The following is a 23030-nucleotide window of genomic DNA, read 5'->3' on the forward strand; positions in this document are numbered from 1 at the left end:
AAAAAGATGGTATTCATGCATGATAGTGCACCGTCTCATTCTGCAAGGATAGCCACTGAATATTTGGAGACAGCATTTGCCAGACATGGGAAAATAATGCGATGGCCAGCCTGTTCTCCAGATTTAAATCCCATCAAACATCTGTGGAGCATCTTGAAACAAAATATTTACTCCAGAGTAAGGCAGTACAAGGATTAACCCTGGAATGTCATTCTGACTGCCGCAAAAGACATTTCATCAGATGAAATCGAAAGTTTGACATCTTCAATAGATCAAAGATTTTTTGCTCTTGCCAATAAAAAGTGAAATTATATAGGATATGGATTGCGCTATGAAACCATATTGAAGTTGTTTATTCTTTATTATTTTTGTTCTCAATTTACAAATTCCTAGAATAATCAATGTTTCGATGATCTGTTAGCACTTCACTATGTTTTAGCATGGGTTTGCATATAAAGTTGGCACGCTGAAAAAAAAATGCAAATCACCAAAATGGCTGCCAATTGTTTATTACTGTACAGATTAGCTTAAAATTTTAGATCTGTGCTTGTGATAAGTGTTGCCATATAACGTACTAAATTTCACAAATTTTCATTGAAAACTATCGGAGTTAGAACAAAAATATCGATTTGCATATAATTTTGGCACGGGGTGTGTGTATATATATATATATATATATATATATATATATATATATATATATATACGTTTATATTTTTTATTTTTAGTTTCTGAAACGATCGTACATATAAATCTGATTTTCTTATGTTTCCTCCTATGAAAACTTGATTGATAATTTCACAATTATTAATCTCTCACTCTTATATATATATATATATATATATATATATATATATATATATATATATATATATATATATATATAGTCAAATTAATCTGGAGTAGGAAACTAGATAAAATATTCGGAACATTTTTTGTTCTTGTGATTAATAGAGGTGGTGTTTTATTAACACTGCTGGCGGGCCATGATTTAATATACTGTTTTGTTTTTAAATCCCATGCAGCGATTGCTGGTGATTAAATGACTTACTAAATAGTTTTCCAATGAATGATAAAAAATATAAAAATTAAATCATTTTTTATATAGTTTTAAAGGTTAAAAACACATATATATATATATATATGAGAGAGAGAGAGAGACATATTGAGTATACATTCAACCACAATATAAAAACATGTTTGAATCAGTTAGTTTCTATTGATTTCTGCAAAACCTATCGTTTTCAAGTTGTGCATAGATTCAGAAATTTCCGTCTCTCACCTACTATTAAATGTTCATGCGTTGAGGAAAAAATTACTTTCTTGCAAAGGTTTCTGCAAATATATCAACAAACTATAAACCTACCTATTTATACATCGTTACCGAAGGAAATACATTGCCCACATTAAATATAATATTAACTATTTTGAATCTCATTGGATCTATCATGGTCTATTATTATAAATAGAAATACCGTAGATATTAAACATAACGTTGAATTCCTTTGAAAAAATTAAGTAAAAAATAAATAAATAAATAATGGGAAGAAACTGAGACATGTGTATGTCAGTATTAAGTTTTTTTCTAAACAGTTCACTTCTTTAAAAAAAAAAATAAATAAAAATACTCGAGCTGAGATCAAAACCAAAACCCCCAAACAGTGAGTCAAGTATGATAACCATTCAACCAGCTTGACACGATGTTTAAAACTGTTTTCAAGCCTATTTATTCTTAACATAAGGAAGTCACGTTTCACGACAACGCATGCACAGTCATGAAACCGTTGACAAACAGATACAAATCCAATGATCCCCGAGTAATAATTTTTCCATTTTGACACTTTAGCAGTCTTTTATGAAAACCGATTAAAAAGTGTTCTACATGTCTGAATACCCTATATACCAAATTTCAAGTTTGTAGATAAAAAATTCGGTGAGTACATAGGTTGAGAAGTGTCCTCACACCCACACACATACCCCCACACACACACATTCTCACTTTTATAGATATATACTAGCAAATGTGCCCGGCAATGCCCGGTATTAAATGTAATGTTAAATTTCTTTGAAAAATAAAATTTAAAAAAAGAGGGAAGAAACTAAGACATGCGCATGCAAGTATTATATTTTTCTAAACAGTTCACTTCTTGTAAAAAAAAAAAAAATACTCGAGCTGAAATCGAACCCCAACCTAAAGACAGTGAGTCAAGTATGATAACCATTATACCAGCATGACACGATCTTTAAAAGGTTGTTTTCAAACTACTTACTCTTAACATAAAGTAATCTGTTATGTAAACTATTCATGCATGCGCATTCATGAAACAGCAAATGAAAATCTGATGACTCTCACATATCAATTTTTCAATTTTCACCCCTTAGCAGCCCTTTTCTCTGGATGAAAACCGATTCAAAAGTTTTCCACATGTCTGAAGATCCTATACACCAAATTTCAAATCAGCAAATCAAAAATCTGTTGAGTATATAGGTTGAGAAGTGTCCTCACCAACATTCTCACTTTTATAGATATATGCGATAACGCTTTTTAGATTATTTTCTGTTGGATAGTCATTTTGGATAAAATTTAATAATTTGGATAATTTAAATTTTTTAACGTCTTCAAATAATCATGATGTATGCTTTATGTAAATGTAATCTGAATATTATTGGTTGCTGGTACAGGTTGCATCCATGGAAAGAGCTACAATTTCAGGCCAGCATGGACCTAAGAATAATGGTAACAAAGTTCTTGGTCTTTTGGTTAAGAGTATAGTGTTGTAGCTGTTCTTATACTACTGTTTTGTTTTGTCCTCGGTTAATGATACACCATCCTTCTCGACTAGGAAAATTTTAGTTTTTGTCCTAATTCGAAGTGCCCTTTTTATAGAGCCAGATATTCCCCACATTAAAAACGACCTTGTGGGTAACTTTGTTCCCATGGAGAGAGACAAATAGATAGGGACACCACATTTTACAAAGATTCAAAGTGAGGGTCTAACCGTTAGATGCGGTTTTGTGTAATAAGAATGATTAACTCGTGAGAACTGGAATTATACAAAATATCGATACAAATGAAATCACTGTGATAAGAGGTCTTTTAATGATTGCATAGAAAAATTTTACATTAAAGCTTGTTTCAGACGTGATATTTTGGATTCAGCCACGTGAACTTTATGGGGAGAAATTTTACTTCATTCTTCAATATGAAAACAAAGCACGGACACTTTTTTTTGGCTGAGTAAATTGAGTTTATCAAAGCTACGATTGAAACATGTTTTTGATGTGTAGCCACGATATGTTTGTATAAATAAAACCTATTATATGTAAATAGCTGCAGTGTCCAAACTATTGTAAATGAGTTGCTATTTTATCAGGTTAGAAATTGTAGGTTCATACTTTACTCAATGTTATCAGTGTGTAATTTCGATACAATAGATTCAATAGGATCTGATCTTGACATAGCCGATTCCATAGTCCCTAATCGTATCTATTTGGCCAATCACATTCCAACGCCTCTTACCACAATTTTCATAAATATTGCTACATAATTTCATGTAGTATATCAATAAGTTTCCAGACTTTTTTGTACAGGCATTTAAAATTGTCATAGATGCTTGAAAATTCAGTATGTTATTGCTATACATCTTATGAGGTGACTGACCAATTTTTATGATTTCAAGTTCAAATGAATAGTTAGGGTTAGGGTTACAGCAGGAATTGGAAAACATCCTATTAAAGCCTGATTGTCACAGCTGGTGAATTTCAAAAATGCAATCTAGATGTGAGGACACTCTAGAAGCACAATATGCAATAAAATTCTGTTTTTATGCAACAGAAATGTATGGAATGCTTCATATTGTTTTGGGACCATCTTGCAGGAATTGAGAATCAGTTTTTATAGTGGCATAATAGATTCAAGGAAGGCAGGGAGTCTGTAAGATGATGAGAGGTGCGGAAGGAGTAAGGAAATAGGAATACCAGAGTTGATTGGCCAAATAAAGAATTTCATAGATAAGGAGCGTTGCGTGTATTTGACAATAATTGCACGGTTTAATGTTAGTGTGGAAACTGTACACACAATTATTCGTGAGGAACTAAAGATGCAGAAGATTTGCGTAAAATTTGTCCCAAGAGTGCTTCATTCTTGTTACAGACTATTTGATGAAGATGGGCATCAAGATAGTTTCGTACTCTCCCTCTAGTCCAGACCTTGCTCCCTGTAACTTTTGGTTATTCCCTTAGCTCAAGGAACACTTTAAAGGCTGCCATTATGAAGCAATTAATGAGATGAAAGAGGCTGTGGCAGGGTCATTGGCACGTTCACACAAGAGGAGTTCCATGGGGCCTTCCAGTTGTTGTTGGAATGGTACAAGTGCATTGCAGCCAGAGGAGATTACTTTGAAGGGGACTAGAGTTTCATATGAATACTATCAATAAAAGTGCTCATACTAAAAAAAAGTCTGGAAACTTATTGAACACATCTCATATTTGCTGAATTAAAGTATGCATAGCAATTCTGCAGCTTTGCTTGACAGAATGACTACAAATCAATTGTACAAGGTGGGTGTGCGTGTCTCTATCTGACTTCTAACAAATATCCTCTGAAACTAAGAAGAAAAACAAAAAAAACATGAGAAAAGCGATAAATAATCTTAAAACTTGCCACCAATTTGAACAGCGATTTTTGCCAACATAATTTAATGTTTATTTTTTCACCAAGTTAATTTGTCTTGCAATGTGTGAATTTAAACACAAATGTACACTTTTGGTAGAAAAAAAAAAACATGGCGTTCATTTTTATTTGAAGGAATTTCTGAGTTACAGTATTTCTTTGTTTCTATCTCTTAAGAGGCATTTTTGATCCAGGATTCGAATTTGATTAGATCATGTTAAAACCAGGGTTGGGGAGTCCAAATTTGAGAGGATAGGAGGTCGTTAAAAAAACAAAAAACAAAAAAAAACGACTGACAAAAATTACTGGCCCCCAATGTGCAAAAAAGAAAAACTAAATTCGAGACACAGGAGTGATCTTTAAACCAACTACTTTGACTCGTGCAAAAATTGTCAGGTTTATTGGGATGTATTTTGACTGTTGCATTAAATTTGATTAAAATTGGATAAGAAATTGTGACATTGTTTGAAAAGGAATATACACACATTTGCCCTTATTATAATAGATTATACATACCACTGGTATAAATATGGGCCTTGGAACTATAGCACTTTCTACATATTTTTACTAGTACATTTTTATATATATATAATATATATATATATATATATATATATATATATATATATATATATATATATACGTATGCTGGATGCTCTCGCCGATTACAATGTATGAGCTCCACCATAACGACTTAAGTTACTTAGAAATCCACAAAGATGATTTATTTTTTATAATGGTGAAGGCTTTGTGAAGAATAAACCACAATTTTTGGTACAACTGCTAATCTTTGTCGGTGCAATGGCTGCCACAGGACAAAGCAGACAGTAGACCTCAGGCTTTTACATCAGAATTTTTCTCCTACATGCATCTTAACGAAGACTGGGGTTGCAACTCTCTCAGTGAATGAAACGTTCCTCCAGATACCAACCTGGAAATTTCTATGTCTCAGTGCGCCTAGCCTACCCAAATGGTCACCCATCTAGTACTAACCAGGCTCATCGTTGCTTAATTTTGGTGATCTGGCAAGAACCGGTATATCAATGTGATTATGCTACCTATATATATATATATATATATATATATATATATATATATATTATCGTGATACTGAACATGGCAATGTTTTGGACAGATGGTTAAAATAACCAAAATCCCCATCAGGTAATCAAGAGGACTTTGGTTACTTTAACCATCTATCCGAAAAATTGGGATGTTTAATGTTGCCCTTATTATAATAGATTATACATGTTTATTTGAATATAAATAAAATCTTATCTGGCTCTTTTTATTGAACACTGTTAATAACCTCATTAAATTTAATTCTCAATTTTGAATAGCTCTAACTTGGTATATATATATATATTAGTGGCCTGGCAAGGCCATGGGAAGACAACTGATGCACCAAAACTGAAGCTGCCTGCCAGGACAGTATATATACAAATTTTGGCAAATGTAGGCATAAGTTATTGATTTGAAAATATAGGTTATTTTTTACCAATTGCCATAAAATTTTAACCGTAGAATAATATTATAATCTTCAAAAAGCCTGCAAATTTTCATGTAGTTTCGTCCCAGAGAACCAGATATATGCATTTCAATATTCAATTTGGCTACAAGTATAGATATATCCATATATAGATACCACCTTTTTTGGCAATTTTATAAGTTCCAAATCTCAGCGACTACTGATCAGTATTTAACAAATGAAGGCTCGTTGGAAAGGTAATGACCTGAATTGTGTCGTGGGCTATGTTATATTTGCCCTTAAGGTCGCACATTAAGGGGATCACCATTATGCAGAGCATATTTTTGTCACTTTTTTACAGCCATAGAATGTTTCAATCATAGTCATTTGTTTTCCTAGTTTTGCATATGAATTACATAATATCTGATATTCCCCCAAAACCTCTGGCCTTGATGAAGGGGAGACTAAAACTTGCTGCTATGGTTTCAAATGATCTAAAATAACAGCAAGTACAGACTTGATTCTAAATATTTCTCATATGTTATATCCTCTATTTTGTTTTCATACATAAAGTAAATTTCACAGGCTTATTTGATACTGCAGATATTCATAATCGAGGGGAGATATAACATATGAGAAATATTTGGAGCCAGATCTCACCTTGCTGTTATTTCAGATCATTTGGAACCAAGCAAAAAATATTTCAAAAAGCAAAAAAAATATTTCAAAAAGCAAAAAAAGTTTTTGTCTCCTCTCCATCAAGGCCAGAGGTTTTGGGAAAATATATATTACCGGCGGTAATCTTGTCACCCTGCACTGATGATTTCTGAAAGGATGAAGCACTTGTCTATAAGTATTAAGAATAATTATATATATTGTTTACAGAAAGTTTTAGATAAGTCATTGGTACCGTCGGTTTCAACCCCGATGGGACTATTTTAGATACCCATACCAGGCTCTCTTCAGCCAGTACTCAATATTAGATGCCTGATTGTAAAATACACTAAAATATAATATTTTAAATTCATGCAGATTTTGCATTTATTATCAGGGGGCCAATTTTCTATTAGTAATTGTACTGTACATAATATGTAGTAGCGATTTCAAAAATTAAAAAAAAAAAGTATGACTTGTGTGCTATCAGCTAGAATTGAAACTAAAACATTTAGTGCACCAGCATTATTCATTACCATCTGAGTTTACTACAGATGAATATCAAAACTTAAAAAAAAAAAAATGAACTGTATAAATGTATATTTACGCACGCGTAGAAGATACTCGTTTGGTTGACTTTTATCTGCCAAGTTTCTATATTTTTTTTAAATTTTTACCCCTTTGCAGCTATTTTATACATATGTATGGGATGGAGAACACGGGTAAGAAATATATATATATTTTTTTAATGACATGAATTTGTTAGCTTAAGTTTATATGGAGGAAAAACTAGATCTAGTGTTAAAAATAATTTTGTTCATGTGTTTTAAGGGAGGTGGTGTTTGATCAACACTGCTGTTTTGTTTTTAAATTTTCGAAACAGTGTTTTATGGTATGATTCCTTTTGGTACTATTGTTTGTTCATGTAAGTAAAACTATTCAGCAATATGAGAGATTAATTGACAATGGCAAAATGTTTCAACGAAGGACAATTTTCTTCGTTTTTTTTTTTTTTTTTTTTTTCTATATATAGTTTCAAAAACTTCCAAAACCTATATATATATAGTTTTGGAAGTTTTTGAACGTTTAAAGCTATATGCATATAAATACTTTTAATCCCAAGTCCTCTGTTGGAAAACTCCTTTATTTGTAAGTTGATTTATCTTTTGCAATCATTTAGGTACGAGCAAAAATTGTGGAATAAATATAGGGAGACATAGTTATTTATTTATTTATTTTTTTTTTGTAGGCATCCGACTACTTTTTTATTGTATTTGAAAGATTAAAGACTAAAGTTAATTTCCAAAAGGAAAAACATATTTGTACATGTGAAAAAAAAAATGTTCTGAAAAATGTTTTCACAGCGAGCTAATTCAGCTAAATTTTGAAGTTAAATAAATTCATTGTAAAAATACTTTCAAAGATAAATATAGTTTTCTGTGTCTATTTCAAAGATAATTAGTAAAGTTCTAAGATATTGAATTAAATAAATCATTCCCTGGTTTGTACATAAAATAGCCCAAAAAGCAAGAGATTCTCGCTTCGTTCAACCGAAAGAAAACAAAGTCCTCGTCACATTGATTATACGGAAGTCCAAAATATCAGACAGTCGAAAGGCTGTCTGGAAATGATGTCGCGTAGTTAAAGGGAAGTATGGAGTGCTGTTTTTCACTTTTTTTTTCTCTCCCAGCTGTGTGTCCGTACATTTATATTGTGAAAGTTTGCCTAATTTTTCCCATTTTTTTTTTAATTTAATTTTTTAATATTTTCCCACTTTTAAATTTAAAAAAAAAAAGTTTAATTTTTCAAGATCAGATAAAAAATTATGTTACGCCGAAAGTTTCACGTTCATGCAAGCAAGGAAAATATTAGAATCGTACAGTATCTGGAAGAAAAAACTTATTTTAAAAAATATTATACGAACCTATAATTCAAAACAAAAAAAGTAGAAATATTTTTTGCGATTATCATTTTTCTTTATGTGAAAAGATTAAATAAACGATGCTTAATTTAATGATAATATCGGTAGTTCAAGAAATTAATTTTTCTTCGAGTTATATTGAATTCATTTTTACGGATTTTAGGGGCTTTTTTGGTAATATTCCCGTAAAAACTAAATGTATTTTTAATTGTTACAATTTACGATGCTTTATTTTCATAAAAAAGGCAAAATAAATTCATGCATTTTTTTTTTTCACTACTAAAAACCATAACTTTAGTAAAGGTATGTAAAAAAACAAAAAAGAATAATACATTTTCACAAAGATTTAAGTAAAAATAATGTGTTCATTATACTCCGTGATCGTTATTTGATAAATACTGAAAATTTCATTAAAATTGGTTAATTTCCTGATTTTTATGAATTTTTAAGGGAGGGGTTTTGATCATCGGCATTCATTTTGCACGTACCTACAATCACTGCATTAAGCTGCTTGTAAAAACTGAGACTAGTCCTAATATTATTATAGGGATCATCAGTTGTTTACCATAAAAAAACTGTTTTATAACGTTTCAATTCCTTCTTATTTTTTGTTTTCATTTAATCCCTAAAACACGGAATAATAAATTTAAAAATATTTATTATTATAATGTATTGTATTTTATTTTATTTTTTTTTGTTAATACTCGAATTTTATTTAAGCCATATGTACTTAGAGTGACACCGATACCGTGATAAAAATCCGAATTTATTTGGTCTTTGTTGGAATGCTCAACAAAATACAATGTTTTAAATAAAAAATATTTCTCGTGGTAATTTTTGACATTGCTTTGAAACTTTCTTGAAATGCCATTTGTACAATTCCAAAATCAACCTACCCTAATATATATATATATATATATATATATATATATATATATATATATATATATATATATAATTTTATTGGATTATCTTGGAATACAATTGTCGGGTTTGTATTACTGTACACAGATTCGAAAAAGTTGTCCAAAAACAAATATATAACAAATAAATGTTATCAAAGGCAAGATAAGTTAATTTTCTACCAAATTGGATATATTTTTTGTGTTTTTATTCAATGTAACATGTTTATTCAACTCGAAAACCATACAGTGTTTACCGATGTATTGGAAAATTCAAGATGGCGTCTGACTCTCTTTAACACGGTAAGTTTGTGAAAAGGTGTTATAAATAAAAAACTGGATAAAATACTGTTAAAAACTCGCTCAATATATGTTACTGTGACATAGATTGACATATATTCGGCGAGTTTTTAATAGTATTTTGTCTATATTTTTTTTATTTATAACATCTTTTCCCAAAATTACCGTGTTAAAGAGGGAGTGAGACGCCATCTTGAATTTTCCAATACATCGGTAAACACTGCATGTTTTTCGAGCTGAATAAACATGTTACATTGAATAAAAACACAAAAAATATATCCAATTAGGTAGAAAAGTAACTTATCTTGCCTTTGATAACATTTATTTGTTATATATTTGTTTTTTGACAACTTTTTCGAATCTGTGTGTACAGTAATACAAACCCCAATTGTCTTTTTAAAACATTTACAAAGCAATGGTATCTAAAAGTAATTAAAGGTACAACCTACTGGAGACTGGGAATTTAATATTCTCATAAAACTTCCTCCTTTGAAGGAAGCCACTTCAACCCGCCTAAGATGAGTGCTGGTTTAAATGACTAAAGTTTGGAAAATGTTCCTAATGGTGCAATTTCATCGTTATTCGAAGACATTCTAACCAAAATGCCAAAAAGATGTTGACATAAAAGAACTCTGTTGACATCATTTCTATCCGAAAACATGTTGAACAGGCTATCAGTGTTGTGTGCGTATTAACAAAGGGGTTCATTGTTAATTGAAAACAAGATAGTGAAATAAACACTGATGATAAATGTTTGGAGCCTAACCATGACGTTGTATACGATGCCATGAGCCTTAGCACAACAATTAAAGGCTTCTGCAGCTCTCAAAGACTACAATCCTATTTCATTCTTCGGTAGACAATAAAAAAGCAAAAACACTCCCCCAGATTTAGCCTGAAATCTGATACCTCCACCACAACTGATAAAGCAAGTGAATATTTAATGTAACTGATTTTTTTTTTTTTTACAAGCACATAAGCGTACTTGTCGAACTCTGCCATCCTCTGTGGCCTTTTAGCTAAGAGCAAAGTGTAGTATCTGACCTGTCAGTTGAAAAATTGAACTACACTGAAGCAATTTTTATTTTTGCCTCAACCCAGAGTGACTCTTTTCGGGGAGTGAGATTTCCCCCTACATAAAAAAAAACAAAACAAAAAAAAAACGACCTTGTGTCCAACTCCTCGTGATGAGGAAAATAAATAAGGACTCGACTAACCTAGTGAAAATCAAAAGAAATCACTAGTGAATCTTAGTTATCAGCAACATGACTAGAAGCAACACAATGCTACTTTAATTAATTCATTTAGCTGTTTGCACATCGATTCTTCAAGAGTAATTTTTCTTTTTTTTTTTTTTTTTTTTTTTTTACATGGAGGTCACCACTTATTAAGCAAGGCCCAATGGCCACTCAGGGATAAGGGTTATTGCGTGTACAGTAATCAATGAGATAGTATTGTAGTAATCATTAGTATTGGGGGTGTTGATAGAGTGTCTTACTTAAGGGGGCGGTTTGTCAGGAGTTTTTTTATGTTGGACTTGAAGACGTCCAAGGTGTAGTCAGGTGGGATACAGGCAAGCGGCAGAGAGTTCCACTGGCGTGCAGTTCTAAGAAAGAAGCTTTGCTCATGGAATCTACGTTTGGATTTAGGCACAGATAAAGAGTGGGGAAAATTGTTGACAGTAGTTTCAGCCAGACGGGTGTTTCTCATGAAAGATTGGCGAGGGGGGACGAGGGATTGGAGCTCAGACGAGCACCTACCATGGAAATAGCGATAAAACAAAGACAGGCTCGCAATGTCTCTTCTGTGGGAGAGAGGTTGCAGGGAAGAGAAAAGGGCATCCCCCACTAAACCACAAAGTCTATTTTGTACTCTGTCAAGGCAGGATAGGCTGTTTTTAGCAGCTCCTGCCCAGACGTGGTAGCAGTACTCCATCCTTGGACGTACTTGGCTTTTATACAGATAGAGAATTGCATCAGTAGTGAGATATCTTCTGGAGCGGTAGAAGGTTCCTACTATTTTCCCAGTGTCCCTGACAACAGATTTGATGTATGTGTTCCATTTCAGATCAGGAGTAAAGGTCAAACCCAGAAGCTTGTCAAAACATGGAGCCTCTCCAAGACGAGAGCCATCCATTTCAATTGATGCCAGATGGGGTTCAGAGCGTTGATGATGTAAAGATAGAAGCTTGGTTTTGGATGCATTAAAAGTGACCAGCCACCTCTTCCCCCACTGTACCACGTGCTCGAGATCAGAGGAGAGAGAATTAGAGAGAACTTTGTCATTTACGGCCTTTGATGTGTTGCCATAGATGGTCGTGTCATCAGCATAGATGTCAACGAATGATTTAAGTATGTGTTTTGGGAGATCATTGATGTAAATCAGGAAGAGAGTTGGGCCCAGGATGGACCCCTGGGGGACTCCAGCATTAATACTGTGGGCCTCTGATTTCCGTCCATCAACCACTACTCTTATGAACCTATCGGAGAGAAATGATTTAATAATTGAGAAAACATTTCCAGTAATACCGTAGCTGGAAATCTTGTGAAGTAGGCCCTTATGCCATACCTTATCGAAGGCCTTTGATATGTCAAGAGCAATTGCCCTAGAAAGGAAACCTTTGTTGAGAGATTCACTAATCCTATGTGATATAACTGTTAGCACATCTGCTGTAGATCTTGCAGAGCGGAAACCATATTGCATGTCACTAAGAAGGTTGTTTCTGTTGAGGTGGTTGACTACGTTTTTATTTAATATGGATTCCAACAACTTACTCATGACACACAGGAGACTTATTGGTCTGTACTGAGAGGGAGATGACTTTTCACCTGAATTCTTAAATACAGGGCATACTGATGAGGTTGGATGCTTGTAGCATTTGAGTGAAACAACATCGTAAATAGTTGTTAACTATTTACGATGTACAAGTAATTTAAATATATAAATAAAAATGGTGTCAACAGAGTTCTTTTATATCAACATTTTTTTGGACATGAATTGATCATAATTCAGCAAGAGAATAAAACTACTAAATCACTTTAATCTATATATTAAAAAATAGCTATTTGCCTGTTGGCATATTCGGTTCCAATACAAAAATTCGAATGTTTAACTCAATAAAATATATATTACGTCAATAGTTTCATTCCAGCTAGGAAGATTTTTAGAATGGCGGCATTTTTCATTAATGAACTAAACACATTAATCGCTTATGAAATTAATAAATAGAATTTCTACATTGCTCTAGTCTGATTTCAGATAAAAAAATTACATTTTAAAAAGTAACTATTCACTTATTTCTAAAAATTATTGGTACATAAGGATATTAGCTAAAATCATTCCATATTAAAAACCATTTACATATACACAGACAACACTACCATTTATGGCAACGCTTCAAAGAGCAACAATGACCAAGATCTCTCTGAGTTTCTCTCCTCTGATCTTGGGCATGTAGTGCAATGGGGCAAATTTTAACACATCCAAAACCAAGCTTCTATATTTTTACCACCAACGCTCTGATCCCCATTTGGCTCCAATTGCTTTAAATGGCTCTGGTCTCAAAGAAGCACTCTGCTTAGACAAGCTTCTGGGACTGACTTTCACTCCTGACCCAAAATGGAAGACTTACATCAAATCAGTTTCCAAGGTCGCTGAAAAAATGGTTACATCATTCTACGGCTCCGGAAGATATCTCGCTCCCAACGCAATCCTCTAAGTGTATAAGAGCCAGATATGTCCTAAAATGGAGTACTGCTGCCATATTTGGGAAGGAACCGTTCGAAGCACCATATCCTACCATAACAGAGTTCAAAACTGGCTTCGAAATCTGATAGGCGATCTCCTTTCCTCCTCTGTATAACCTGTTTCCCACAAAAGAGCCTGACTGCTCTATCGTTATTTTCATGATAAATGCTCGTCTGAGCTTCAATCTACGGTTCCCCCCTACCAAACTTTCACAAAAAGTACTCGTCTAGCTACAACCACAAGCAACAATTTCCCCTTCTCTCTATTTAAGCCTATATTTAAACACAAATTTCTGTTTTCCAGCTAACTACAATATGGTCGTCTTCAAGTCCAATGTAAACAAGTTCTTGTTGAGCCGTCCGCTTAAATTATCAAATTCTACGCAATTTCCACTACTAATGAGCATTACGCTGTTATCTTATTGATCATCGTATACTCATTAACCCCTATCCTCGTGTGGCTTTCGGGCCTTGATAATGATGATTCACTTGTAAGAAAAAAAAAGTGTGTCAATAAGTTGACTTGTGACACTTAAAGTACTGGGGCTGCTGTATTGCCATTTGGTGAATGGAATCTGGACCATGCAGTAGCTTCTGGTGGGGCCTCTCGATGCCATACTAGTGGGTAATTGTTACGGCTTTACCTTATCATGTGGTACAAAAAAAAAAAAAAATTCTTCGTTTCTTTTTCTCTCTTAGTTTCCCCTCTCTGTCCTGCTCTAAGTAAATCTGTCGACCTAGTCCACAAATTCCAAAATTTCATCATGACAAGTTTCAAGAAAAAATACACGATTAAACCCGGTTCTCCAACTTCCAACGTAGACCCCTACTACCATGTCTCCTTCTCCAACATCAGGGGTCTACGTTCTAACCTTCCAGAGGTTGAAACCCAATTACAGGAGACTAAACCAGACCTTTTATTTTTAAGTGAAACTGGCATTGGACAGGCTATTTCCCTAGATGAGTTTGCAACTACAGGATACTCTAACTTAACTTCTAAATCTGACCCCCAAGATCGCCATGGGCATGGAATATGTGCCTATATTAAAGATAGCTTTCCATGTGGGAGGGACATCTCCAGGGAAGATCCTAACTTACCCTATATGTGCTTCCGGGTTGCTTTAGCTCACACTACTGCATTTATATTTACTCTCTATCGCCCCCACAACAGCGGAGTTACTATCTTTCAAAGCATATCTGAGAAAATTGACCAAGTCCTTTCTACTTATCCTTCAGCTAACATTCACGTATGTGGAGATTTCAATGTTCACAACGTCGAATGGTTGACCCACTCAAACAAGACCGATGATGAGGGGAGGTTCTGTCATGATTTCTCCATTGCCTATGACCTCACTCAGATTGTTCAGGAACCTACCCGTGTGCCCGATAATGACGGCCAGTATGCGAGCCTACTAGACCTTTTTCTCACAACTTGCCCTGAACTATGTTCAGTTTCTGTTCTGTCGCCTCTTGGATCTTCCGACCACTCTGTTGTATCAATTAAGATAAAAATGAAATGTAATAAGTCCCCAGACGTACCACTTCATCGTACAGTATATCGATACACTAAGGCTGACTGGGATAGCTTCCGTACATTTATATCTGATCTACCTCTGCATTCCATGTTTAAAAAGGATGTGTCCTCTATAGTATTAGACCTAACTGAATGGTTAATTGTAGGTATTGACCATTTCATACTCTCTAAAAAGTTTCAGCAAAAACCTAACAGCCAGCCATGGTTCTCTCCAGAATGTGCTGCTGCCATTGCGCACAGAAATCACTTTTTCCACTGCTTCAAACGTAATAGATGTATGGAAACTAAAGCCGTTTTCAGGACTGCCAGCAACCATTGTAAGAAAGTAATAAGGAACGCAAGAGAGTTGTATGCTCAATCTGTTAAGTCCAAAGTAGCTGAGCAGCGGCTTGGTTCCCACCAGTTTTGGCAAATAGCAAACAGAATCCTGAACAGAAGCGTGTGCTCCATCCCAACTATTATCAATGGACCTGAGGTAATCTCATCAGCATCAGACAAAGCCAAACTCTTTGTCAAGAACTTTGCAGCTAATTCTACCCTTTGCGACCAAGACCGCCAACCCCCAATATTTCCTCCTGTATCAGAAAACACGCTATGTGATATACGTATATCTGTACGCGATGTTGCCAAGCTAATCAAAAACCTTGATTCCAGTAAAGCAACTGGCCCTGATGGTATTCCAATTATAGTACTCAAAAAACTTCAACCTGAACTAGCGCCCATACTTACAAAACTGTTTAAACGTTGTCTTAAGGAGAATAGTTTCCCATCTCCCTGGAAAATCTCATCAGTATGCCCTGTATTTAAGAATTCAGGTGATCGCTCATCCCCCTCTCAGTACAGGCCAATAAGTCTCCTGTGCGTCATGAGTAAGTTGCTAGAATCTGTTAAATACAGAAGTAATCAAACATCTCAACAAAAATAACCTTCTTAGTGACACTCAATATGGTTTCCGTTCTGCTAGATCTACAGCAGATGTCCTTACAGTTATATCACATAGGATTAGCAAATCTCTCGACGGTGGCAATCTTTCTAGGGCAATTGCTCTTGACATATCTAAAGCCTTTGATAGGGTATGGCATAAAGGTTTACTTCATAAGATCGCTAGCTATGGTATAGCTGGAAAAGTCTTCTCAATTATTAAATCATTTCTTTCTGATAGGTTCATAAGAGTAGTAGTTGAGGGGCAAAAATCAGAAGCTCACAGTATTAATGCCGGTGTCCCTCAGGGATCCATCCTGGGCCCAACTCTTTTCCTGATCTACATTAATGATCTTCCAAATCATATCCTTACATCATTTGTAGACATTTATGCTGACGACACTACCATTTATGGTACCACATCTAAGACAGTAAACGAGCAAGTACTCTCCAATTCTCTCTCCTCTGATCTTGAGCATGTAGTACAATGGGGAAAGGAGTGGCTGGTTACTTTTAATGCATCTAAAACCAAGCTTCTCTCTTTACATCATCAACATTTTAATCCACATTTGTCATCAATTGAAATGAATGGCTCTCGTTTTCAGGAGGCCTCAAGTTTTGACAAGCTTCTGGGCTTGACCATTACTCCTGATCTTAAATGGAACACGTATATCAAATCTGTTGCCAAGGCCGCTGGAAAAATGGTGGGATCTTTCTATCGATCCAGTAGATATTTCACTGCTGATGCTATTCTCTATCTATATAAGAGCCAGGTACGTCCAAGGATGGAATACTGTTGCCACATCTGGGCAGGAGCTGCTAGAAAGGACTTGTCCTGCCTTGATAGAGTTCAAAATAGACTTCGTAGCCTCGTAGGAGATGTCCTTTTCTCCTCCTTACAACCTCTATCTCACAGAAGAGATGTTGCGAGTTTGTCTCTGATGTATCGTTATTTTCATGGAAAGTGTTCAACTGAGCTTCAATCTATGGTCCCCCCTCGTCAAACTCTCACAAGAAACACTCGTCTAGCTGTAAACACTATCAATAATTTCCCCCACTCTTTATCTGTGCCTAAACCTAAACATAGATTCCATGAACAAAGCTTCTTTCTTAGAACTGCACGCCTGTGGAATTGTCTTCCGTTTTCCTGCTTTCCGGCTGACTACAATATGGTTGTGTTCAAGTCTAAGGTAAATAAGTTCTTGATGAGCCGTTCCATATAAGTTATTAAATTTACCAAATTTTCATTACTAATGATTACTATATTGACCAACTTCTACTGTACACTCTTTAACCCTTATCCTTGAGTGGCCTCTGGGCCTTGATAATGTGGTGATGCCTTTGTAAAAAAAAAAAAAAAAAAAAAAAAAAAAAAAAAATTAACATATCGTCTATAGAAGTTATCAACAATATTCAAAATAAGAGAATAGAAGTTTTAATGATTATTTTGTTTCTCTGTAAAATTACTTGACGATAATAAGTTCAAAAAAATAAACTCGTTTACCCCAATGTTACCTTTAAGTCTAAAATGACAATCGAGAATGCCGGGATCGAAATGAAAACTGGTTATGCGGTTTTGTCTTATTTTACAAAAGTGGCGATTGAAACGATTTCGCTGCATGGAGATAAAATTTGGATACGACAATACAATAAAATGGAGTTCCAGGTTGGATGCAGGATGTGGGGGCACAGAGTTCCTTATTTATCCTTCCAGTATTTTGTTCAATTTTCGATTTTGATTAACGAAACCCCCATTATTTTGTTCTAATTCAATAGACTTGACACTACTTTTGTTTCAAAGTAGTAAATGTGTTAAAATAAGTTACACACACACACACACACACACACATACACACACAAAAATCCAGGTAGGTAGAAGAGTAACTTATCTTGCCTTTGGTAATATTTATTTGTTGTATGTTTGTTTTTTTATCGTCTTTATATTTTTTTTTTTGTAGGTTATTGTAAAAAAAAAAAAAAATGTCTGCCTTTTATTCATTCCATATGACGTTTCACTTCTTCAGGGATACAAAAGCGAAGAGGAAAACATATTTTAACGTTAGTGGATCGTTTAGTTATCTCAAAATGAAAGAACTCCGACACCAGGGTCGGAAAGTGGGATTGAGAAGTTAGCGCCACAAAAGAGGTGCACTCTGACCTGCAAAAAAAGTACCTGGGCAACCCCGTCGATATTCCCCGAGTGCACCTCAGGCGATTAGCAATAAACTAACTCCTGCATCAAAGAGAGAAGGCAAAGCCTGTGAGGATGGACCTCCTAGAAATGCGCAGATCTAAACTTCCACCACAAAATCAACAGGGACCGGAACATTACTTGAATGTTCTAATCTCTGTTGGTTGAGTGGAGGGGACAGGTTTGCAACTGTTTTTACGGCGCTTCTACACAATGGGACGAGATTCCGAGAATCGTAATACTGAATTTCATATGAATACAATGGTATTTATGTATTCTTCGCATTTTTAAGATGATTATATCCAAAAATTACGAAAATCGATGAGGTAGAAAATTATTTATTAAAGAAAATAAAAAATAGAATTTGATGAAAACGATCGTAAGACACAGGAGAGTTCAAAAGGGAGATGAGTTTTCGTTTCGATTTAAACAAGATGTCCGCAATTTTCTACCTGCTAACACGATTAAAGTTTTTTTTTTTTTTTTTTATAATTCAGTAATATTCAGGTAATTTCGACTGCATAATTTGGAAGCTACTATTGTAATTTATTACAAAAAAAATCAGTTGAAACCATTGTTTGTTTGTTTTTTTTATCTGAAAACGCCATTTATCGACTACAAAATCTCGTCCCAATAGTGTAGAAGCGTCGTTTTTACATATTCAAACATTTTATGAAATGGATTTATAGTAATTTCGGTTTATTTTTATCTATTGAAATTTTATTGTATTTGAAAGATAAAAAAAAATTACTATTATTGTTATTACTCGGAGCATTTTTAAAAAAAGTTTTTGATTAAATATTTTGTAATTTATTTAACATATTTTAAAATAAAAATGTTCTCAAACACTTTCAAAGATAATAAATTAAAATGTTAATAAAGTTGCTTTACTTTCTACTCAAAATTAAATATTTATTGCAAGAAGACATTTTTCCTACTAACAAAAAACATTGAATGTGCAACATCAACAATAATGCTTTTATAATTAATCCAATACCTAAAGTAAAATAATTTATTAATTGCATTTTTTTCATAACTTAAAGTGGTTAATAAGAAATGTATGATAGCATTATACAAATAGGATATCACTCTATCAAGGATACCATTTTCTACCTTAATTTCATCCAGTTTCGCCTACTCTAATATTGAGCTGAATTTCAAATTTTCAAAGTGTTTTTTAACATGTGTTTATGAACTGTTTGCTCTTTATATATACATATAATCATAAACACAAAATGCGCCAAAGTTAGCAAAAGAATATGCACATGGTACGTTCTTACACGTACTCATTTTTTTTTAAATTACATCATATCATGTATTAATTCAACTAAAGATAGGAGAAGGCAAAATTGGATGAAAATAAGGTAGAACATGATGCATTGAAACACACACACATTATATATATATATATATATATATATATATATATATATATATATATATATATATATGACTTTGTTTTGAATAAAGGCCACACTAGTTGCTGGCCATTCCAAGTCAAAAATATTGGCTATACCCGTTCTCCACCTGCTGCTGCCTTGCACTCATGTTTCTATCATTCATACTGAAGAAGACCGAAGGATCGGTCGAAATTATGTACTCTTGAAAGAAACTTCTTTTTTCTTTTTTTTTTTTTTGAAAGACTTTTTGTATTCCTACACGTAAACAACTTGGAGTCATACTTTTGGATTTTACCGTTCACCAAACTATCCATTCACGTGTAATAATCACCTTTTTCTTCACCATATTCCCTCTCCTTCACTTTCACTTAAGATCTTCGACTTACTTGCAGTTTCATCAAATATTTTTGTATGCAAAATCCGATCCCGCATTTTGCTAATTCCTACCCCCTGATGAGAAGGAAAGTATTTCTCTGAAACTCCGCGGATTAAGGACTATCCACTTATCAAGTGTTTCCTTTTCAGATTAAATATGTTTTTAACTCTTTTTCAAAGTGTTTTTTAACATGTTTTATTAACTGTTTGCTCTTATATATATATAGAGAGAAAGATATGCTTTTTGGAGGCTGGAGCTTACATCGACAAGCTGAGGTTTCAGTCTATGTAATATTCTCAGTTGAATTGGGTAGCGATTTTTTTCTCACCGTGTCAATGCAAGTCAACATATATATATATATATATATATATATATATATATATATATATATATATATATATATATATATAATGTATAATTAAAACAAAATTTATTGTTTGACAAAGGAGTACAGATAATTCTTAAAATCTTTTCCTTAACCTATGGATCTTCAATAAATGGTTCCTCTCATCAGAGAAAATGTTGTTAATAAATTAGATATGAGTAATTATGAATTTTGCTTATTAGCAAATAGAATGAAACTTAAAACTGAGGTAATAGTGTGAAAAAAGTATCCAATATTTATTTGAACTTTGTTTACGGTATTATACAACCGTAAGTGCGGTAAGAATACATTCTTACCGCACTTGCACTTCAGTATTTCATTTAAATGTGTGTGTGTGTGTGTGTGCGTGCGTGCGCACACAAGTTTTTTAGTATCGCACATTATCGAAATGGATATATACAAACCATTTATCCAATAATAAGCCTAAACTCATCCTTAATATTGGAATTTATTTCCGACACTATGTATTATGCTGCTCCTTTGTTGATGAGACTAATGTTTGTGTAGCTAATATTCCTAAGCAACTTTTTTTTTTAATTAACGGGGCTAGGTATTCTTTATCTATCCATAGCCCTGCACCCCTGCAGATTAAACAAAATTTTTTTAGTGATATTACTGTGCAAACATTATATATATATAAATTTCCCCAAAACCTCAGGCTTTGATGGAGGGGAGACTAAAACTTGCTGCTATGGTATCAAATGATCTGAATTAGCAGCAAAGGGGAAACTTGATTTCAAATATTTCTCATATGTTATATCTACCCTCTTTTGGAAATATTTTACGATTATGAATATCTCCAGTATCAAATAATTTTTATACACTGTGAAATTGACTTTATCTATGAATACAAAAAAAAGAGGGGAGATATAACATATGAGAAATATTTAGAATTAAATCTCTACTTGCTGTTATTTCAGATCATTTGAAACCATAGCAGCAAGTTTTAGTCTCCCCCTCCAAGGACAGAGGTTTTGGGAAAATATCAGATATTTTGTAATTCACATGCAAAACTAGGAAAACAAATGACTATGATTGAAACATTTTATTACTGTAAAAATGTGGCCAAAATATGCTCTAGATGATGGATGATTCCCTTAATGTGTGACCTTAAGGGCAAATGTCGCATAGCCCATTGCACAATTTAGGTCATTAACTTTCCAACGAGCCTTCATTTGTTAAAAATTCTGGTCAATAATCCCTGAGATTTCGAACTTGTATAATTGCCATAAAAGGTGGTAAATTTATCTATCTATCCATATATATATATATTCAAACTGGTAGCCAAATTGAATATTGAAATGATTATGTTTAGTTGTACGGGACAAAACTACATGAAAATTTCCAGGCTTTTTGAAGATTATAATACTATTCTATTGTTAGAAATATATGACAATTGGTATAAAAGAACCATTATTTTCAAATCAATAACATATGTCCAAATTTGCCTATATTTGTGTGTGTGTGTGTGTGTGTGTGTGTGTGTATATATATATATATATATATTCTGGCGGGACAGATTCACTTTTGCTGCTTTGGGATGACTTTTTCTTAGTGCTTTTTTTTTTTTTTTTTTGCTTGGTTGTATCCCTTGTGCCAGGCCATTAGTATCGATACATTTCATTGCAAATATTAGACATACAGTACTATTCAATAATAAAAGAAAATGTGAATTTAAAAAAAGTTCTTGATTATTTTGACCTTATCTTTCAAATATGATCAGTTAAAGTTTTATAATGCTAAAAAACTTGTTGTCACTTGATATCCAGCAAGAACCAATCTACACGAATTCAAACAATGATATTGATTTAAAACTAAACTTACCTTTCTTGTTTCTTTTTCTTAAAAAAATGAAAACCAATGAATCCGTTTCCCTTAAGATGCATGGAAAATCTTTGGACAGTTTAGTTTACGCGGTTTATAACGTAGCATGGTTATTCGTCTTCATTCAACAAACTAAGACGAAAGGGTTACTTTCGATTACAAGTTGTGGTAAGGAGAAAAAAAAAGTGTTCGTCCAACCGATAAAGATCCAATAATTGTTAGGCAAGTGGGAAAGAGAAGGGGGGAAAAAGAGGTTGAAATGCGGAGAAAACAAAAAAGGATAGGGCCCGGATCCGTTTTTTTTTTTTTTGTTTTTTTTGTTTTTGTTTTTTTTTTTTGTTTTTTGTCCTTCAATACTTTAGTGCTTTCGTTGAGTGAAAAAAAGAAAATGATTATTTCTCTTTACAGACTTGGGCCGAAGACGCAATATTCACACCTCCCACACCTCTCTCTCTCTCTCTCTCTCTCTCTCTCTCTCTCTCTCTCTCTCTCTCTCTCTCTCTCTCTCTCTCAGCTGTTTAGTTGAGCTGCGAGTGCCATGTGTCCAATAAGGGAGAGGGGCCCAGCCACATATACACTCCCACACACGTGTGGTTTCCTCCTTTTCTCATAACTTCCCTACCCTTCTTGTTTCCTGTCCGGACTCTCTTTCTCTCTCCCCTCTCTTCCACTCTCCCTCTTCCATTCTTTCCTCCTAACATCTCACTTTTTTCTCCCCTTTTAATCTCTAACTCAC

At 33.7% G+C, this 23030-nt stretch overlaps 1 protein-coding gene across 1 annotated transcript in view; it reads right to left on the minus strand.

Annotated features, from left to right (window-relative positions):
* LOC145249753 (sushi, von Willebrand factor type A, EGF and pentraxin domain-containing protein 1-like) overlaps positions 1-22784 on the minus strand; it is a 352081-nt gene extending 329297 nt beyond the window's left edge. The window contains exon 1 of the mRNA XM_080111697.1: positions 22295-22784. The gene's annotated coding sequence lies outside the window, so the exon portion shown is untranslated. The remainder of the gene's footprint in view (positions 1-22294) is intronic.
* Between the last annotated feature and the right edge of the window lie 246 nt (positions 22785-23030).

Source organism: Euprymna scolopes, chromosome 1, assembly GCF_053919585.1.
Source record: "Euprymna scolopes isolate OS-2025 chromosome 1, ASM5391958v1, whole genome shotgun sequence".
In the NCBI taxonomy this organism is placed as follows: domain Eukaryota; kingdom Metazoa; phylum Mollusca; class Cephalopoda; order Sepiida; family Sepiolidae; genus Euprymna; species Euprymna scolopes.